Source organism: Meleagris gallopavo, chromosome 4, assembly GCF_905368555.1.
Source record: "Meleagris gallopavo chromosome 4, MGAL_WU_HG_1.1, whole genome shotgun sequence".
Lineage (NCBI taxonomy): Eukaryota > Metazoa > Chordata > Aves > Galliformes > Phasianidae > Meleagris > Meleagris gallopavo.
The window spans coordinates 16,280,189-16,301,883 of NC_139407.1; the positions used below are offsets into that span (position 1 = coordinate 16,280,189).

The window sequence follows — 21,695 nt, forward strand, 5'->3', positions numbered from 1 at the left end:
TTATCCGTCTGGTATCTGTCTAGTATTGGTTATAGTAGAAAACATTAAGTATCCAAGTTGTAAAAAAAAAAAATTAAAAAAAAAAAAATTGAGAGTAAGAGGAAATTGAATTTAAACTTTACATCCTGAAACATCACTTTTGGATCCTATTCATCATCATCTCTTTCTTCTCTGGCAATCCAATATGACAGTTTGCAAGGATACTAATAGATTGCATGGAAGAGGAGCCCCAGGCAGGAGTGAATGGATAGAAACTCACCTCCCATGCATTTCTTTTTGCAGGTCTCATTAGTAAGCAGCATTAGCTTCTATGATTCTTCTGGGAGGACAAGAGAAATATTAATAATGATATAATTCCCCATACAATCATGGGCGGAGAAAGATAGAACTGCCCATTGATTGAGTTGTTGTTATTTCTTATGTTTACCTAAAGTACAGCTACTTGTTGTCTGTATGTTCTGAAGATTTCATTACTTTTTGCACTCAACCCTCAATCCTTTCAATTCATAAATAATGTCTTACAATGGTGTAAGCTGTGAATCTTTTATATCTACTTACCTCTCTATTTCTTACTATTGTTTTCCTCTGTAGCAGAAGATACTCTGTTCCCTGAAGTTTGAAAAATAAGTTATATCCTGAGAGCTGCACATTTTTCCTACTTCCTTTAGAAAGGAAAACATATTATAAAGCCTACAAGTCAGCAAGTATCACATGTACTATGACATTACAGGTAAAAACTACATTTTTTTACCAGCTCTTAATGCATACGTGTGTGTGTGTGTGTGTGTGTACACACATATATATTTATGCACTGTATCTCCATGCATTACATTTCTATAGTCTTTCAGCTGGAAAAGTTGTTTTACTGTCAAAATACTTGAAAATATTCATTATTTACTCTGCAAAGATTACTGTGTTTTGACCTTGGTCTATCAGTTCTTAGACAGATTTGGCTGCAATGCTGAGAAAATAAATGTCTCTGCCAAAATCACATTCTAAAATGTAAATGACAGCTGTTTTATTTCCAGACTTTGTCCATTGAAACAACTCTTTAGAAAAACATACAAAATACATCTAAAAGATGAGAGGGATCAACCTATTTATTCTGGCAGATACTTGAATATTATTAATAAATCAGAAAATGAAGAGACTAGTTCAACTCTATAGGGACACAAGGAATAGTGATCTTTCTGAAAAGCAATATTAATAAAAACAATAATTGGTTTGCAAAGTTTCTCTTAATTTTTTACATGCAGGGTGCTAATGACTTCACTATCTCACTCAACATCAGAGTAATAGTGGTCCAGTTCTCACAGCAACTTGTCCTAGGAGAGGCAAGCTATTTCTGTTTATTCAGGGTGCCTAGCTGGTATTTAATAGAAGTATCTTTTTAATATTTCTATTTCACCTTCTAAGTGGGATTTTTTAAATATTTTTTGTCATATAGCTAAAATTTGCATTCTGTGGGTGGGTTTTTTTGTTTGTTTTTTGTTAAAGCAAGATTTTTTCTTCTTGTTCCTTACCTCAAGGCTTCTACATCATCTTATAGAAGTCTGTAAATCTCAGGACTGAGCATCCCAAACTTCATCCTCCAAAAAGAACATGATTCTCCCTACTTGTAACTTATGCACATAAGAATAACCAAGTTGATTCTTCCCAGGACACTTTCACCTTTCTCCACAGTCCTTCCCTCTCCAGAACAAGACAGTACTATATAATAAAAATATTTAAAAAATTCCCCAGAGTACTCAGGGAACATAGCCTTTTGGTATTACTGTGTATGAATGAAGAAGAATTGCCTTGTTTACTCCCAGTTGTGCCTGTTTTCTCTCCATGTTTTGAGTGATGTGTGTTTCTACTCATTGATCAAACAATTTTGGTTTATCTGGTACTTTTTAAGGGATGAAGATGATCAATTATTAATCCACTTTTGAAAATGAAATCGAAGATTTATCTGTTCTGTTTGGAGTTTCCTGAGTCTAGCACCAACTATGCTGCTACGAGATCTGAAATGCAGAATAGTTGCAGGGAGAGGGACTTCATATCAGGATTGGATATTTTGTGCAGCCATTATCTGGATATACCATCTGAATTAGCAGAAAGGTAGAGGTTCAAATAGCTGTCCCTTGCACAGCACAGATGTGGCATAGGACTTATTCTGAAAGCAGTAATTAGCTAAACATGCTTCTTTTCTTCTGTCCATCTCATGAATGCTTATGTATGTGTTTGTCAGTAAAGGAACTCAAAACACCTTTTGAAAGTAGTAATTATGTACTCACTTTCATGATGACTTGCAGAGAATTATATCTAGGGCTGAGGTGTCAAACTTTAGGATTCAGATTTCGTACAAATACTAACTTCATAAAGTTTGGAAGACCTCTGAACTAAGATTTGAATGCTAGAGTCAGCATGTTTAAAGCACATCACGCTTCAAAATCATTGAAGTCAGTGATTTTTTTTTTTAATAAAAAAATCCTAAATTGTGGCCCTAAAAATTTTCATATAGCTACAGTGTCACCCTTTTAATACTGTCACACTTTTCTTAATCTCAGTTTTCTGCAGGCACACAGAAAAAACTACTTCTGTTCATGCCTTGAAAGGCTTTGATTCTGATAGGATTGAGTATTCTAGTCCACACTTTAAAGAGTTGCTATCCAGAAACCTGCTATTTTCTTCCCTTGCTGCTTTCTGCCTCATGTATCTTAACACAGTAGTTATTACCAGAGGTTATGGATCATTTAAGAGAGACGGAATTTCTCTCACTATTTTCTTTGCTCATACAATAGCCATGCTTAATGTTTTTGTCCATGATTGTAAGAGACATGGTTCAGCTTCATTCTCTACCTGGGGCTATCCTCATCTCTCTGTTGAATGGATTGTGGCATTTTGCATGTAAGGTTATGTCCACCATTCCTTTAATATTAAAAGAGGAAAACTATGAAAAGAAAAAAGGGAGATTATGATATCACAGTCATACACAGCTGGGTAAGAGAATCCTATCTTCCATTTCCTACTCCAAGGCTTACTCATAAATTTTACTTTAAAAAAGTAATTTAACACACAACTCTCCTTACAGACATATTTGAACTCTTTTCTCTATTTTCCTCTAGCAAGAAATCACAAAACGGTTCATGTGTGCTTGTTTCATATAGACAAGTTAAGAGATTCATTATCATCGCTCCTTCTCTCTTTTTCTCTTCCTCTATGCTGTTTAATGGATCTTTAACCCTGCTACAAAATATATGGTCTTGCTATGCTTTGTACTTATGACTTATGGATTTTCTTTTGATGTAGCTATCAGTGTTTCTGCAAATTTTAGACTTATATCCTTCGGAGCAGCTTGAAATTAATGAGTAGTTCTTGAGAAAAAATCCATTTTCCTTGTGCTGAAAAAGTCTACAAATCTCAGGAAGAATTCCTCTGAGGAAACAGGGCTGTTTTTTTCCTCTCTATCCATGTTGCCCACACTGCTGGTGTTCATGTATTCAAGCAGAGGGCAACTCTTTCATCTTTTTACGTGCACCAAATGGCATCATCACCAGAGCAGTGTTCTGACAGTTTCTTTCTTTGTTTTCTAAGACCACCCACAGGATTTTGATGGATGTCCTGGTGCCTTTTGCAGTTTCTTTCTCTCAAGAAGAAGCCTTAGATGATTCAACATCAACAGCAAAGCCCAAGAGGCAAAGCAATGCCCTGGGACTGACAGCAAAGGTATCTGAGGCCAAGTGGTTGATTGGTCTCAGCTGTGCATCAAAAACTGCCACTACCACCCTGAAGTATCAGAATTGCCTCTTATGCAACGCACTGCTTAAAGCAGAGTATTTACCAGGAAAATAAAATACTTAATCTCTCACTCAGTTTTTAAAGGAAAAGGTCAGTTTTTCTCTTTTATGTTAACAAAAAACAGCATTTCCCCAAAGAAAATATGGACATTCAGTGATGTTTTCTGTGAACGGTAAGAATCCCAAACGCTTCTGCTGGGGCTGCAAAGGATGAACAATATGTCTGCACTTTGTGATAAGGGGTAACTAGCTTTTTTTTTTTTTTTTAAGTGACATATATGATACAGAAACTATAAAAGAGCAGCAGGGAAATAATTCAGGAAGATATAAGTAGAGGCCATTTTGTTTTGATGCATATTTTTAGCTTGTGAAGTTTAAACATGTATAAATTTGGAAATAAGTATAATTGGTGTTATTTATGTTTCCTTGTTTCTTAGATGTCTTTACCATGCCAAACAATTTTGTATATACTGTTGTTTTTTGTAATAGTATAATGGAAGCATCCTGGGGAAAACCTCAAGGTGCTGGTAGGACGATGTACATCCATGATTCACATTCCCACATAGCACCATGGCAGTATTCAAATATTTATGACTGGGAGGAGCCTACTTGAGGGCAGTAATAATACTAATACTCGGCAGTTGCAATTGTCTTTGTCCCAAGAACAGAGCACTATAAAATACATTCAAATATTAGCACCTGCATATTGAAAAGAGTTAAAACAGTGCAAAGGAGGAGAATAATAAAAGATAAGTCTTGTGAAACTCAGGAAGTCATAGCAGATGTTTCCTTAGTCTGTGCTCCTTTATTTAGAATCAGGAGCATCTGAACTACTTCTGAGGAGAAGAGGACATGAAAATGGCTATATTGTGTAAATACTGAACTGCTGAAAAATACTTCTTTTGCTACTTTTCCAGTCTCACATGGGAGAGTTGAGAGAAGGTAAGCAAATTCTAATTCAGTAACTTTTACACCCTTCTTTTCAGCTGAAAGTATCTAAGGACAAGATTGTCTTCCCACCATAAATGTGGAGTCCTTCTCTCTCCATTGCTTGTTCCATTCTCTGTTTACAATAGTATTTAACAGTTGCTGCAATTTACCATCATCTGTTTAATGTTTTTATTAATGTTTGAATGGTAAACATATTCACAAACCTGTCATGTGGATTAGTTAATTTCTAAACATCCCTGATGAACTCTCTTTAGAATTCCATTTAACAGGGACATAATTATGAGGCTACTGTGTGCATCTGCAATACCTCCCAGTCTCTGCTCTAAGCCAAGGGCAAAGGAAGATATAGGAGGAGGTTTTAATTCTGCTAAAAGTATTTTTACAGTGAGGTGGCTTCTAATCAGTAGAAATATATAACAGTTACCATGGCTTACTGCTGTAAAAAAGGAATATGCCTTTTGGATTGAAGGAGGGCAAGGCCCCAATTTGGCTTTAAAGAGAAAATAAATACAGTGTTTGCTTTGTTTTCTTACTATTCTGGGGGAAAAGTCTTAAGTTTCCTCACCTGGACAATCAAAGTAACAAATAATTAAAAAAAAAAACACAAAACAAAGTGTTGATAAGAGTGGTTCTGGTTCCTTATGTCAGACAGAATGCATTAAGCAGCTCCTTCACTGCATTTTCCCCTCATTTCTTTCCGCCTGAGTTGCTGAAATATTTGGCCTGTGCAGTACACAGTGACTGAAATCAGTATCGTGTTTGTAGTTATGTCATGTGATTATGTTTCTGCTTTTACTTCTCTCTTTTCACTTAGGCTGTTCCTGATTACTGAAAAGCAAGTTGAATGTAGATGCCTTAGTCAGTAATGCTTTCATATGAGCATATGCATGATTTGCTGCAGCTTTTAGTCACAGTACATAAGATGATAAGTTTTGAATTTATCATCTCCAAACCATCCAGAAGGAGAAGTTATAATTAGATTGGGAAGTTCTTTTGTGAGATGATAACCTTGAAGAGTGGGATTCTACCTACAGAGCATAGCTATTCAGAATATGAATACTTTATTGGCTCTGATACTGGATGTTGAAAGAGAAGTTGTCCTTTTATGTGATTTCAATATGTGAGACAAGCACGCATTCAAAAACACATTCAAGAATTTAATTTTTTTTTTCCAGAAAACTAAATACTTTTCTAAAAAACAAGTATTGTTAAATTCTACTTTGGCCCGTGAAAGTTAGATCACTACAATATCTCAAAAGAGAAATCCTTGTTTTCTTTGACTTTCTATCACTTGTTGTTGAAACTATTTTGAACTTTCACATTGTCTTTTCATTTCTAGAAAGAAACAACTAAAATATCTCTGGAAGGACCTCATAATCTATTGTATTTCTTATTGTTGATTATCAGTCTTATATCTAATTATACATGAAAAACAAACAAACAAACAAAAAAAACCACAGAGTTATCATTTGTACCCCACAAAAGTTCAAATAGATCAACTCTTTTCAATCTTTTTGTTTTATTGGATCTGATTCATTTTTGTACTAAACCTATTTCAAAATGTAGGAATTGTGTATTTCTTTTCCAGTTCTTTTGGTCTTCCATTTTCCTTCTTTCTAGTGGGCATAAAAGGGGATTAAAAAAGGGAGATAAAAATGCAAGGATATTATTCTCTGGAGAGGAAGATGAACAACAAACCAAACATCATTTCTATTACTGTGTATCTAACTTGCACCACTTTCACTGGAAGAAAAAACTGGGAAGAAATTTCTCTAAATAATTTTGGTCAACTCTTGCTCTTACAAAACAGTCCTTTAATTATGCCCTTGTGCAACTTCTTGTCATTCTGTGTTTTGTTATGAATCATTCTTTCTCCAAATATGAAAAATAGAAAACCATAAAGGGAAGTACCTTTGTACTTTGAATTATAAAGTGTTATCTTGATTCTTGTGTCTACCTTTGGATTGGGAATACAGTCCTGTAAGGAATCTTAATTTACATGTGAATCCTCTTGTGCATATATTAATGAATAAATTTCTTGTAAACTCGGAGAACTGGGTGTTTCTCCTGAAAAACCATTTCCATACATAAGACATTATATCTAACATGACTGCATGTTAGAATAAAAATTTGAAAGTGCAGTTCCATATTATCTCCTTTACAGGAAATAGCTCAGTGGACAGTTTTAGTCCAGTTGAACAAATTTTCCAAAACAGTAGGAGGTCATTATTTCCTTTAAGCCTAAAATGACTAAGTAAAGTAAAATACTATACTGAATAAAGATGTAAGACTAAAAATGAGATTCATACTCTTTCATCTTTATTTGATCTTTGCTTCTTTAAATTTTTAGCTGAAAACTTCATTATTAATAGATTAGCTCAGACTTTCACACTTAATTGAAGCCCAGTTAAGTACCATTTAAACTGGTATTTTTGTTTTTCTAAAAAGATATTCTAAGGCCATAGTTCTGTAGGCATTTAAATTGAATAAAATACCCCTCTGTCTGAAAAAAGCAGTGTATAATAAATAAATAAATTTAAATGGTTTAGTTTTGAGAAAATACCAGTTCTCTGCAGTATTTTATTGAGTAGGCATAGAGGTATTAATGTCTGCATCTGGGAGCAGATAGTGAAGAGAGGGCAAGACGGAAAGGAGTGTGGTGAGCAATTCACCTCATGTCCAGGCCTTTTACCTGAACTATCACCAATTAACAGAAATTTTTCATCAATGGTCATCATGTTGATTACTCTGTCTGTCAAAATTCCTCTAGGGCCAAATGCATCCCAAAGTTAGGAAGTGTAAAAAGCAGAAAAAATATTTTATACTGTCCCCAGATCAATTCATGTTAGTCATCTATCCCTTTGCTTTAGAAGCAATGAATATGAGTTTATAGTCTTTGATGATATATGACTTTTAGCTACACAGCTTATGAACCCAGTAATTTAACCTACTACAGTCTACCAGGAAGCAGATGCAGGTAATTAAACAATTTCAATGAAATAAAATGACCATGAACTGGCTAACTCAAAAAACCCAACTTGTACATCAAATTATATACTGGGAGGTTTGGGAAAGTCAGAATTAGGATGTTCTTCTCCTCCCGTGTAGATACATCATCCTGCCTTGGTCTCCACATTGAACACAGACTGAATGGAGGAATGGAGAGTCTTATTGGTCTGTCATGTATTTTCCTTGGATTTTCATAGGGTTTTCAAAAAGTACATTCTTGACACCCAGACATTTCACATTCTCATTTCAGGTGCTCACTTCAATGCATGAAAGCTTTCCAGCATAACTTTGAGCACTGTATTTTCGTTCCCTATAACTAGACTGAACTATTTTAAATGAATCTTGAAGGCAAAAGAAATCAGCCCAAGATAGAAAGGCAACAGAGAAAATTTCAGTCTGAGCAGTGTAATCTTGTCTGCTGTTTTCTTCCAGGCTAATTCAGGCCACAGGGAATCCAAACTATGTATCCAAAGTTTATTTAGAAGGAAAACATTTATATGCTGTCTATGTATGTTCCTTTGTGTTCTGATTCTAATTTACTGATATGAAATTCTTACAGTAGAAAGTTTCTGGCAACAGTTAGTAGTGTTGCTTCCTGTAACGTTCAGACACAGTGCTCAGTGCAAGCAAATGTGGCTCAGATGAACCAGAGTTTCAAGCACTTATCATTCACAGCTGGAGTCAGGCTTTCAACAAATCTGCTCAGGTGCCGATATGTTCAAAAAAATCAATCTGATAGAATGAATGAAAGTACGGGTTTATAACACACTTGCAAATATCAACTTCACATATAAATTTTTTTTAGTCTTAAATTTTTATGTTTATGTAAGTTCAGAATATATGCATATATATGCTTATTCTGGAAAGATTCATTCATAATCAACAGTTTAGCATTCACAACAACTTCATTATGTGAAATTTGAAAAATACATGACTTATAAAAACAGTACTCATTCCTTATGGATACATTAATAGTTGCAAAACAATTAGCCGAACTTCAGTCTGTTTCTTTATACCATTGAATTTGAACAATATAATTGAGAAAACAGCCATGGAAATACTTTAGACAATATAACAAGAGAAGGAAATTTAGTGTTAAATATTCAACATCAAACACTTATCAAGATTACTTACCATTATCATACCATGTAGTGTTTAATTAAAGTTGCAGTTACCAAAGCAATTGTAATTAATTTTTACTATATAGTAATAGCATTTCTGAACTACTGTACTTGTTGGTGTTATGTATTCGTATGACTGTGAAAGGCAAAGCTGATGAATGCTTTGAGACCAGTGTGAAACAAAGGACTGAATTGAGGGAACAGAGCTAGAATTATCTATTTATGCAATTATTACCATCCATTTAGTAAGACTAATTGGCAGCTCCTGAGGTCATGCAAACTTTTCCTATTAATTCCATTCATATGGCATTGCACTTGATCAAGGTATTGTGTGGTGTTAGCAGTACCTTTCGGATCTATGGAAATCATGAGTCTAAAAGAAAAAATGACCAAACAGACAAATGAAAAACCCACCAGAAAGAGTGTTCTTTTTCCTTAGAGTTGGTATCAATTTCATGATAGATATTTTGTTTTGTTCTAGTGCCTCAGCCATTTCACCTTGACTTTTTCTTACAGGAGAAGAAACTCATTACATAAAGTTTTGGATCTCAAATCGTAAAGAAAGTTTGAACAGTTGAACCTTAAAAGTTCATGAAAACAAGGACAAAGTAGGTAAGCAGTAGATATATATGAGTGCATTTATTTATTTATTTATTTATTTACACATAATGAGAATTGGACCTACATACTTTTTTAAATGTTTGAATATCTGTTGGTGCTGCAGGGAGAATAATGATCACTGAAGTCTGAATAGAAAATAGTAACTGTGCAAAATACAAAATGAAAATGATACCTAGTACTGTTTTCAGACTACTTCCCTGGTAACTAGCAATTCTCACTGTCAGTTCTCACTGACACCATCATGATTTACTTCTTAGTAGCTGTACTGATTAATTTGAAATCAACACTCTTTTAAGGATTGTCTTGAATTTCCTTCCATGTGCTGCTCCTGAAAATGTGTAAAATCCATCTTCTCTGCTCAAGACTGACTCCCTTTTTCACTCTATGTTTTGTGGCTTTCCACAAAAAACATTTTCTGATTTTTGGCCCTTCTCCCTACCCAACACAGCATTTTAGTTTATATTTAAAGCATCAAAAAAAGTCTTGAAAATTTGCTTACTACTGGCTACTGTCTCAGGGAAATTGGATTTTATTGAAGAATCATTGCAATACCTAGACGTTTCAAGCAAACCCATTCAAAAAGATTCTTATTTCAAAATATTCTGAAGGAACAAGAGGAAAGGAATTCACGAGATACTTCCCTGTCTTGGTACAAGGTTTACTCTGCACGTTTTTCTGATTTTCCTAGTCTTCAGCTGATAGGATGTGTGGATTACAGAACTGGCCAATACTTACCACAGGATTTGTGTCTTTTTAGTGTCTCTAAGTTATCAAAGAAATCATCTGTCCTGCAGAAGGGCTCTTTCTGAGGTAAGAAGAGCGGGAATTAACATTTTCAGAATTAGTACTTCCACCTTTTCTATTTGGTGTTAATGGGTAGTTTGAAGCTGTACTGTGGTGGATTTCTCCTATTGGTAAGTCCAGGGAAGAATCTTTATCTGACATTCACAGGAAGGCAAGCTGCAGTTCTTTCATTGTAAAATGTTTTGGAAAGGTGGTAGCTGTGAAATAATGTGGGAGGTTTTCAATTCATTAAATTGTGGAAGAGTTACTCAAGCTAGCAGTGGTAGTTACCTTTACAGAAGATCTTCTATAAAACGCAGTGACAGTGATACAATTCACTGACTATGAAAAGCTAATATTGTGCTAGGACTTCTTAAAAACCATTCTCACTACAAAAATGCACGAAGTCTGCAAGTAGCTATTTCCTATTGCCTGTTGGAATAACTATACTAGCAAATGGGTTTTATTGTTACTTAATTGCGTATGTTACTTAAAAAACCTAAACAGTCATCTGCTAGTAAGATAAGAAAAATTCATGCTACAAACCTAGGCAGAGTGCAGTTTATGTGAGTTTAAGAGACTGAGGCTTTCTGTTATAAATAATAAGAAGACTAATGAGAACACTGATGTTTGCTCTCCATTGGTATTAGTCTGGAGATGGATAAAGGATTTTGTTTGGTAGAATCTGGTTTTCAACTTAGGACATTCTCCAGATGACCTTAACCAGAGCAGCTGAGCTCTCATCAACAGGGGCAGGAATCATCTGAAGTAGAAGTCAGTTCACCTCTGCTGTGAACCTCCTGAACAAGGAGAATTCATCCCCTGAATTTTGGCAAAACCTAAATGAGGCTTTGAGCATGTTCATACCCTTCATATCTCTTGGTTAGGAAAGAATTCAGCAGTGTTATAACTCTACTACAATGGCTGATGTTTGCGGAAAACTGGAGAGAAGGACTTCTCAGCAGGACACCCTATTGGAATATTTATTTGATAGTGGCTGAGGTTTCAGCAGGCTGTTAGGATTGTAGCTTTTTCCCCACAGTGAGCCTGAATGCCATCAGGGTTTACAATGGTGTCATTGCTTGTTTTACTGCAAGCGCACTCACTGTGGCGATGGAGAAATGATCCAGATTTATATCTCGATATCTTTTTTTAGGTCCCATGCTTATGTCTAAATTTTGGAAGTAAGAAATCATGTCTTCTTCCTCTCTTTGATTCTCTTGTTTGTCAGCTTTACTCCAAATGTGTGCTACTGTTGCACATACTTCCTTTCCTCTATGCCTTTGATCTGCTTATATTTGCTCCATTAAAGTTATCTTTAGATTTGTTTGTTTGTTTGTCTTTGACTTAGACATCAGTCAGCAGCACTGCCTTTGATGGCTGAGTCTGTCTGAAATCTGTCTGGGAAAATACAGTAAGCTTTCCACAGGGAGGCACCAGTCTGCTGGTTTGATTCTTTAAATTATACAGCCCTGAGCTGGGCGATATTACAGAGTACGCTTAGCAGTCTGGCTGCAGTAATGTGGCTTGAGAAAAAACAGAATCTATGCTGCTTTAGAAACTCTGGACTTTTGGTTCTTGTGGAAAAATACATGGAAATTTCATTAGATTATTTATTTTTTCCTCCCCACTTTTCTTGAAAGGTGAAATCTGATATTAATAGCTAGGAGATGGTAACTTCTGACAGGTATTTTTTACAGATTTACTGTAGCTCTTCTCTGTGAATGTTATTCAAAAATGGTGATTTACTTGAGACGGAACAAATAATTTTAATATCCTTTCATTCAGAATGCAGAGGAACATTGTCTGCTTTCTAATGTGTATATGTATGCACATATGTAACCCATGTAAGTATCACAAAGAAATATTAGGATTGGAAGCAAAATCAGCAGAAAGCATTTCCTAGATGCCTTTTTAAGGACAGTTGTATCTCAGCAACAATCTTTGTACTCATGCTTAACTAACAGCATAAGTGCTGTACACAATAATCTCAACTACTTAAAATCATAAAAAATATTTTAAAAAACAACAACAAAACAAACAAACAAACAAACAAAAACATATGAAGAGTGGTCTTCCAGTAACAATATCCCATGGCATTGTTCATTTTTTAAAAACTGTCTGCATTTTTGAGATATGCAGATAACTATTACAAACAGCTGAAAAATTCTTCTGCTATTCTAGTCTGTGTAGATCAAGAGAAAAATATGAGTGAGGTGAGGGACTTGGAGAGGAAATACAATCAACTTCGGAGAACAAAAAGATTTTTTTTGGGTTTCAGAAACAGATAATTTCTCATTTACAAATCTGTGCTTCAGGCAGAATTCAATAAAATATAGACAGCTTGTGTGGCCCTGTGAGATTCTGCAGTGCGAAATTGGATATATTTTTATTGAACTTATCTTTTAGAAATTTATTAAGTAATGGACATAAGGTTCTGTTTCAGCTTCAGAGTAGTGTTGCAGTTTTATGATAGTAACATCCAGTTGTTCCATCTAAGACAGATCAGACATTTGTCCTACATCCTCTCTAACCAGAAGCTTTGTTATTTAAGTCAAATAAATAATAAGTTTGTGCTAAAATGGGCTTGGATCATGAGCAAATGTTGATATATTATGAAAAAGACGTTATCTTCCTCCCTTCTCTTCTAATTTTGACATTTTAATTCATCCATCAATTTATATGCATCTTCGATTTGTTACTTTGTGCATAAGTTCTATGTCATTATTTAGATTAGTTTCCAACTTTTAAGGTGCCATTTCAAATTTTCTTCATCATTTATTTTTATTCGTACTGTTATTTTATTTTTATGTTGCTGTTCATACTGAACAACTACCTCTCACATACCAACAAGTAGGCAGTGAGAGGTAGTAAGAAGACAATAAGACTAGAACCTGGATCTGAAACAGGAACTGTGGGCAACAGAACTGCTGTTGCTTCTGCTAGGATTTCCCTGTGGAGATAGGAAGTATTTTGATCCTGGAAATTGATGCCACTAATGCTAAATAATTCTTAAGAAAAATCAGATCTATTCTGAAAAACTCATCCAATTCTTTTTTTTTTTTTTTCTCTTGTAAAATCCTTTTTTCCTTCTGGTACACAGAAACCTTGCCATACATCATAAAATGCTGCAAAATACTTTTAGATAAGCTCTCTATTCCTTTGGGTATATTTGCTGCTTGGATAAGAAATGCGCTATAAAAAACACTTGTAGCAGCTCTTCTTTTAAGAAAATTATTCTCCTGAAATTTCTTTGCAGGGGAAAGAACCTAGAGATTTAATTTTTCTGAGATTAGTGATAGCATTCAGCAGTGTATGACCAGGAGAAGGAAAATTAATCAACTGAGAAGTAAAACAGCAAAAAGGATATCCATGTAGTTTTAACACAGAATAATTCTGCAATACTTTTGACTTTTGATTCATGCCAAATTCTTTTTCTTAAGGCAAACAATATACTGATGTTAGTCTGAGAAATTTCTTTTAAAGTAATGTCTCTTTCAATTAGAATTCTGTTAGTTTAATACTGCTTCTTGGACAGTAGTAGTTTATTAAAAGGCAAAATTTTAAGCTATTGCTTTTTCAAAATCCGCATACAGTGAATGGTGCCTATGTACTTTAGTGTGAGCTGACATTTTGCTGTTACTTTTCAAGATTAAGCCTCCTTCTGGGAAGAGCGCTGAGATAAAAGACATACAATTTGACAGTGAAAATGAATGGATACATAGATATTTTATAAACTGTGAAAAAAACCTGTCCTACACCTGGCTAGTCTAATCACATAGCTACTTATTCCTACTTACAGGAAAATAACTAGGCTAAATTTTTATGTATATTGACCGGTTATCCTACATCAAGGCACCCCTACATACAGAGCACTTCCAGATGAATATATCTGTGATCTCTCTGCTGATAACAAAATCCTTGCAGCTGTCCAGCTGGAGAACTTTTTAAATTACCCACCCAAGTAGATACACATGCTGATTTTGAACATCTGCCTGTAATTAAATGTTTAATATTTCAAAAGTATTTGCTGAAGTATATGCAAGCAAGCTTCCAACTGGTACTCTGTATGCAAAGAATTACAATCCCTATAATAAAGTGCAAAATATTTCAGAAAAGAAGGAAGAGGAAGAACATAATATTAAAATGACACTCACTTGAATACCTATGCCATAATTGCTAGTCACCGTATTGGCATTAATACGTTGGTGGGAGAGAGTTACAACCCATCTTTTGCACAAAGTAATTATTTGAAATAATGGTAGTCTTGAGAGAAATCTAAAAAACGACTCTCTAATAAATTAGCTGTAAGATCATCTTCTAGTTTTGGTGCCTTGTTTAATGGTGCTTATTTGAGTCTTCTTTGTCTTGTTTAATTGATTTTCCTAGACATTTACCTGATACCTCCTATCAAGGTGAATGATCAGACAAGTTTAATATCTATTACCAAAACCCACATTGAGTTTATATTTACTGTTCGGTGTCCATACCATTTAGTATAGTTACCACATTTCTGTGTTAGAAACGTATTTCTAGCACCTACAATCAATCCAGCATCATTTTGCTGAGTTAAGATCCTCTCCATCGTAATTTAAAAATATCTGAAATTGAGAAGATATTAGTTGTTTTAGTCAAGATTGATGAAAAGCTTGAGTTTTGTGAAAAATTGGATAATTTTCTAGGTATCCCAACACCTTGAACAGAAAAGGGTCCACTCATTTAATTCTCTTCCCAAACTCCTCAAGTAGCTCAGGGTTTTTTTTGTTTGTTTGTTTAAATGAAAATCAATTGTGTAAAATCATTCATAACATTCAATCCCATGACATGAAGCTAAACAAGTAAATGTAATATTGTGCCTCTTCTCCACACTGTGTACATACCAGAGATCTTCAGCAGCACACAAAGAAGTTACTGTCATGCATATAGTCTTCTGCTCATTTTGAAGCATATGGATCCCATCTTTGTAAAACTGCCAAACTTTTTGTAAATGCCCCATCTTCTTTGCACAAATTGGATTACTCCTGATCGAGGAAAGTAAAAGCATTCTATTGCTCCTGATCTTGCACTGTTTCTGTTCCCTTGTGCACTGAACATAATAGAAGGTTAATTGCATGTGGAAGCACTGTGACTGCTCTCATATATCCCTCTTTAAATATCACGTAGTGTTTAAAAAAGAGCAACAGGTTTCAAGAACAATTTACTTAGATTTAGAAAACTTGAAGTACTGGGTTTCCTTTATTGCTCTGAGAAAGTGTTGATAGGGAAACAGATCTTAAAGCACGTCAAAAATTTTATCATCAGGAGATTTTGCCATATCTATACACAGGAGAAGGAAAATCAATTTTAATCTGTAGAGCAAGTGTTTGTTTTAAATAGGAGATTTTAAGAACATGTCATACAACTATCTGTCTGGGTTGTCATAGAAGTATGGAATGGCTTGCATTGGAAGGGACCTTAAAGATCATCCAGTTCCAACCCCCATGCCCTGGTCAGAGATACATCTGAGTCCCATGAGGATTGCTCATAGCCCCAGCCAGCCTGGCCTTTAACATTTCCAGGAACGGGGAACTTGCATCATTGTCATAATCAAGAAAAAGTAAACATCTCAGATACTGAACAAGCATCTTTCTGACAAATTATTTTGACTTGGTTCATTTGGCTTGAGTATTACAGACTTTGAGAGGATAATGGATTTTGTTTAAATAATTGTTCTGAAGAATTTGTCTCCTTACTTAGGCTTTATTTTTGTTTATTTATTAATTTAATTTGATTGTATTTTTCATTAGTAATGGATTCATTAGTAGTGGATGCTAACTCCATTGCAGCAGCTGGCATTGAAAAGCATGACTGTATTCCTAACTGTAACAACTTATGTAATGTAAAATGAAGAAAGTGTCCCAGGAGATTTATTTCTGTCCGAGTTTTCTGCTTGGCAGAAAATCAGTCCCAAAGTTGTGTGTTTTTAAGCCACCTGTATCTTTTCTTGAATTCAGATCATTTGTAAGCATCCTGTGAGGAACGGTTTCAGCAAACAGGGATTAGTCTCTCCCAGCTGTCTTGCATCAGTGTGCAAGAGGAATGATAATACAAGAGATGATACAAAGGCCACTGTAATTAGAATATTCAGGAGTAATCCTTGTCAGGCTTCTTAGCCAGGTTTACTGATGCTTGCAGAGAAGAAATTAAAGCTGTATCAAAATGTTATAGAGTATGACACAGGAAGAGTTTATGTGAGGTGAGTAAAATAAGTTGCCATACCTGGGTTTCTTCCTTGAAACTTATCAGATGGTCAAGCTCAGCAACTAAACCTGAATTTCTTTACTTTCCCTTGGTTGTAGTTTTCATTTTCGCAGTGTTCTTTGTGTGGCTGATAATTTGCAAACAAGTAAGGGAACACAAACTGCCTCTTGATGCAGAGGCAATGTATATTAATAGTTAAAAGCCATTCGAAAAAAAAACAAAAAAAGTGATTTTCATTTTGCTTTCTGTGTAAAGGCAATGCATGTGCTGGAACATTGTGTCACATTCTCAAACTAAAAGCATCCGTATTTTATTATCTTTATCTATCTGAAATAATTATCTTTGGGGATTATGATGAGGGTTGTGATATTCCATTCTTTCCCCTCTCATTTTGGTAATTGTTAAATTCCTAATAAACAGTTTTATCACTCAACTGAGACTCCCAAAGGCATAATTTATCCAGTGCTGTGACAAGAGATAATAAAGCTAAAGGATCAGGATTATATTTCTTTCCTTTTTCCTTTTTCCTTTTTCCTTTTTTTCTTTTTTCTTTTTTTTTCTTTTTCCTTTTTTCTTTTTTTTTTTTTTCTTTCCAGTAATAGTGCTACTATAGAAAGTATGACTGAGATGAAAGGTTGACTATAGTCCCTCTTATTGCTCAGCGCTTTCTCTTCATGCATTTCATCTACTTGCAATTGTTTATTTTTTCTCCTTCCCTTTATCCTTAGTGCTCTGAGAGGCATCTTAAGATTGTATTCCTGTCAAAGGGTGTAACAGCTGGAACTAAAGAGAGATGGTAATTAAGGATGGTAATTAAACCCCGCTGCCCTGGTGTTGAGCATTGCAGACTGTCGCTCTGGGTGCCATCTGGTGGTTGCACAGGGCTGCAACCATTGCAGCTTTTCCTCTCGTTTAGCGTGATGGGTGCTCTGGGTAGGTTTGTTCCTACCTTACAGTGTGGTATGAAAACACGGATTTTGGAGGCTTCCTACTTCATCTCATTTCATTACATTTTGAATTCCTTTTAATCAGATGCCAAGAAGTAGTAAAGCTTAGTTAAGAACAGAAAATCTGCAGGTACTATGTTAGTAATATTTTTAAGTAAAAGACTCTAGTGTTTGTTGAATATGGCAAAGCAGAAGATTATACTATAATGATCAGAATCTTAATGTTCTTTATATTAGACATCATTCATGACACCCTAACAATTTTAGCTGTTTTGTTCCTTCACCATTGCCATTATATCTATCTGTGAGACTCCACTGACACTTTAAGCTTGAGTCATTCTTGGACTCCTTGACTCCTTTGTGCGCTCTGGAACCCTGTTTGAGTCATACAGTGAAGACCTTGTTACACTAGTAACACAGCTCTAGCGGTACAGAGTGTTGTTGAACTTCAGTTCCTTTGAGGAGAAAAGGTTTCTGTGGTTTTGCCCTTGGTTACCTCATAGTAAAAGCTAGGTTGTATAAAACTATTTGGTTTGGCAGAAGAACTCACTTCCATTCTTTTGTTAGCAGCCAAGAATCTTTTGGAAATGTGAAATAAATTCAAGAACTCAGGAGAAAATTGACCTTAACAAAAATGCCTTCTGTAAAGTGTAATGTCACCAAAAACCTCGAAGGCCAATAAATGAGAAAAAATAAAATATCATTGTGATATAAAGCAGCTTGTTACAAATATGCTTTCAGAAAAAAAATACTGCCATGTCAAAACAGAACTAGAGAAGAACAGCTGTTTTCAATGTTTATTTCCTACAGAATCTTCTAGAGTTTTTGAATATGTAAATTTTCTAATACTGCTTATCCACACACCTGAGGGAATAGTAAGCTTAGTTTTGGTTTATTATATCTATCAAAAACATATAAACTGGAATAATGTGTCCAACTGCCATTCCATTTCTTACACCTGGGGTGTCTAATTGTCGAAAAGATTTTACAGAAATTCATTTCAATTGAAACTGTTGGCATACACATTTCAATACTATATATTGAATATTGAGTACAGATATTTTCAGAAAAGAGATACTATTCAGCGCTCTACACAGCACTGAATGTGGTTATTTGAACTACTAATGTGTTTGCAGTTTGGTTGTCTTTATTATTTTAAAATGAATGTAACTTTTTTTAACTAAAGCAATTTTCAGACTGGTTCCATATTCCTATAGGTATAAAAATGTAGATTGAACTCCCTTGTATGTGGCCAAAAATAAGGCGTTTTGTCTTGTTTTCCTTTTTTTTTTTTTTTTTTTTTTTTAAGTTAGAAGCTCTTCTACCATTTTGCAAAGTTAAGTTACCTGCAGAATATTTCTCAAACTAATACAGAAATGTTGTTGTTTTGTTCTGAATAAAAGTATTTATATAAATAGATGTAGTTTTAATTTTTTTGTTGTTTGTTTCATAATATGTAAATATATTAAGATGCAAAGGAAGATAGCGTTCACAAATAAATTGTCATCAATGGTTCAGAGAGATACATGAATAAATTATGCCTAGTTACCATCACATTTATGGTTAATAAGCATGTTTCTTAATATTAAACATTAAAACTAAGTAATTTTAAATAACCATCTGTTTTCATACATTAAACTACTGCATTCTTTCTGTAATTAATTTTATTCTCTCAGTCTTACAGGAAAGATAATATAGGGGGAAAAAAAAAAGTGTCTATTTGTGAATCTACCACCAAAGAAAAACAGCATGCTAATGAATACCAAGGAAATAATTAATGAGCACTGTGAGTGAACAGTATGGTATTCAGTTTTTGAAAGTCTGAACAAACAAGAGAGTAGGAAAACACAAGCTTTTAGATAAGCTTGCTCCTGCTAGTATGTAATCTTTACTAAATATTTTCACATGGCTTTTTAACAACATAAAAATGACACTGGGATTCCAGTAAGTTGTCCTGAATACTATTGTGCCAGATTTCTAAACGCTGTATCTCAAAAAGGTCCATTTCTTGCCTATGTGATATATTATGTCCACCTGGGAACTTGGCCATAAATCCTATGGATTATTGATGTACTGAGAATGTCACATTTACGTTTTACCATACAACAATTGTAGTGGTTAATTCTGGTTCTAAAGGAAAGCCCAAGTAGCATTGTTACCAGATATTTTAGAGTTGTTTTAAATCTTTACTGAGGTGGCAAGCTTCATCTATTAAAATATAAAATATAAAACCAAACAAAACCAAAAGAAGAACAACACAAAAACTCTGTTTACATTCATGAATAGGAATGGAGGACTATAACTTTTGATATCATTGCTGTTAACTCTGCATGGAAGTCTAATTTTGCAGGGGGGCTTAGCAAGAAGGATTTCATAGAATCATAGAATGGCCTGGGTTGAAACGGACCAGAATGGTCATCTAGTTTCAACCCCCTTGTCATGTGCAGGGTTGCCAACCACTAGACTGGGCTGCCCTGAGTCACATCCAGTCTGCCCTTGAATGCCTTCAGGGATGGGTCATCCACAACCTCCTTCACAACCTGTTTCAGTGTGTCACCACTCTCTGAGTGAAAAACTTTGTCCCAGTATCTAACCTAAACCTCCCCATCTTATTTTAACACCATTCCCCCTTGTCATATCACTTACATTTTCCTCCCTTTGAAAGAAAATAAGTAGTTGTTTTAGTCATAAAAGAACAAATTAAGAATTTAAGCTACTTATTATCTTAAACAACTGTAGGAGTGAAATTCTTTTGTTGACTTTTGCGTATCGAATCTTAAAGCCTAGCAATTTTTTAAGGAGACTGACATCCAACACTATTCTAAGGCTGGGAAACTCATTGGATTTTTTCCCATTTCCTATTGATAGACTCATCAGATAACAAGAAAGAGACTGAAAAGACCTGTCAGCGTTTGGCTTTTGTTGTCTATCTCTCTGCTTACTCAACGCTACTACTCACTGTGTACTGAGTTATTCGTAAATCCCAGTTTTCCATGTATCACCAATTTCTCCTGGAAAAAAGGTGTGTGGTGTCTAATACACGTAATATTTTTTGTCCGGACTGTGGTTACAAAGGCCTGATTCTGGTTTGTCTCCCATTTTACAGTGAAGTGGTTGCTTTGAATTGTTTTTATCAGTGTTCATCGAGGGGGAGTCAAAACAATTCAAATATATCATAGTTCAAAATAAGTTAAAGTTCAGTTCAATTAATTTTGCTGTTGAAATTTTTCATTCTACAAGTTGATTTGAGTATTGAATCCTTAGGTCCTTACTTCATAGTATGTTTAGGTTTTCTTTCCACTTCTTGTCTTCTTGTTATTTTTTGTGAGGAAAGTGAATCTAAAGAAAAAAATCATTGATTGTATTCTAAAGGCGTTCTATGAGGATCATCAGTTCATTTTTACATAGAAATCAGGTTTAAGGACGTTTTTACTCATTATTCTGCATAGTTTAAATCAGTGACTGTTGTTATCAGTGCCATCATTATTATTTCACAGTAAATATCGTATTCAACACCATATAAAAGGTCAACGACTTCATTTCTTCTACAATGAGACTACAATGCCTCCATAATTTTCCTTCAGATCAAAGTAGGTGCCAGTTTAAAACCCCATGCTCTGCAGATCACTCTCTAAAACATTAATCCTTATGTTTCAGAAGAAAATACTGTTTATGTCTGTGATGTCTTGACAGTGGCTTTAAATGGCAAAACGCTAAAATGTTTTATATTTCTAGTTTACCTTCAATAAAAAGTCAGATTTGAAGGAGACTACCCCATTTGAATGCTCAGAGAGTGAAACAAACTGGCTTCTCAAAAATAAACAAATAAAGGAATGGATTCTTTTTTGCTTGGATATTGAGTGGATAATAACTTAAAACCATTAAAAAAAAAAAAAGTAAAATACTTTATGACTAATCTGAGGGTAAACAATGAGGTTAAATATAGCTTTCTAGCAAAGGTTTTCAGACAAATAAAATATTCATAGAGCCAAAAGAATTCTTTAAAAGTAAAGGGGAAAAAACAAACAAACAAACAAACAAACAAAAATAACCCACCTTGAATACTGCTAATACTGTCAGACTTGAAATCTGCTTGAGAAGTCTGAGATGCCCGAACAGCCTTTCTGCATTCAGAGTAGAACTGGGAGAAATCCAACTAAGATCTCACTCTGATCACTGAGGGCCATTATAGGATTCTGATAACACATGCTCTTGTGGGACACTGGTTGCTTGGTAAGAGG

General features: G+C 34.7%; 1 long non-coding RNA gene across 2 annotated transcripts in view; it reads left to right on the top strand.

The window, feature by feature from the left end:
* Positions 1-862: 862 nt before the first annotated feature.
* LOC146544422 (uncharacterized) overlaps positions 863-21,695 on the top strand; it is a 32,420-nt gene continuing 11,587 nt past the window's right edge. The window contains exons 1-5 of one of the 2 annotated variants that reach the window (XR_014882773.1): positions 863-4,024; positions 4,596-4,724; positions 9,380-9,475; positions 10,242-10,294; positions 20,323-20,470. This is a non-coding gene — a long non-coding RNA (uncharacterized LOC146544422). Of the gene's footprint in view, positions 4,025-4,595; positions 4,725-9,379; positions 9,476-10,241; positions 10,295-20,322; positions 20,471-21,695 lie in introns of those variants that run through there. The other variant, XR_014882774.1, reaches the window with a different exon arrangement.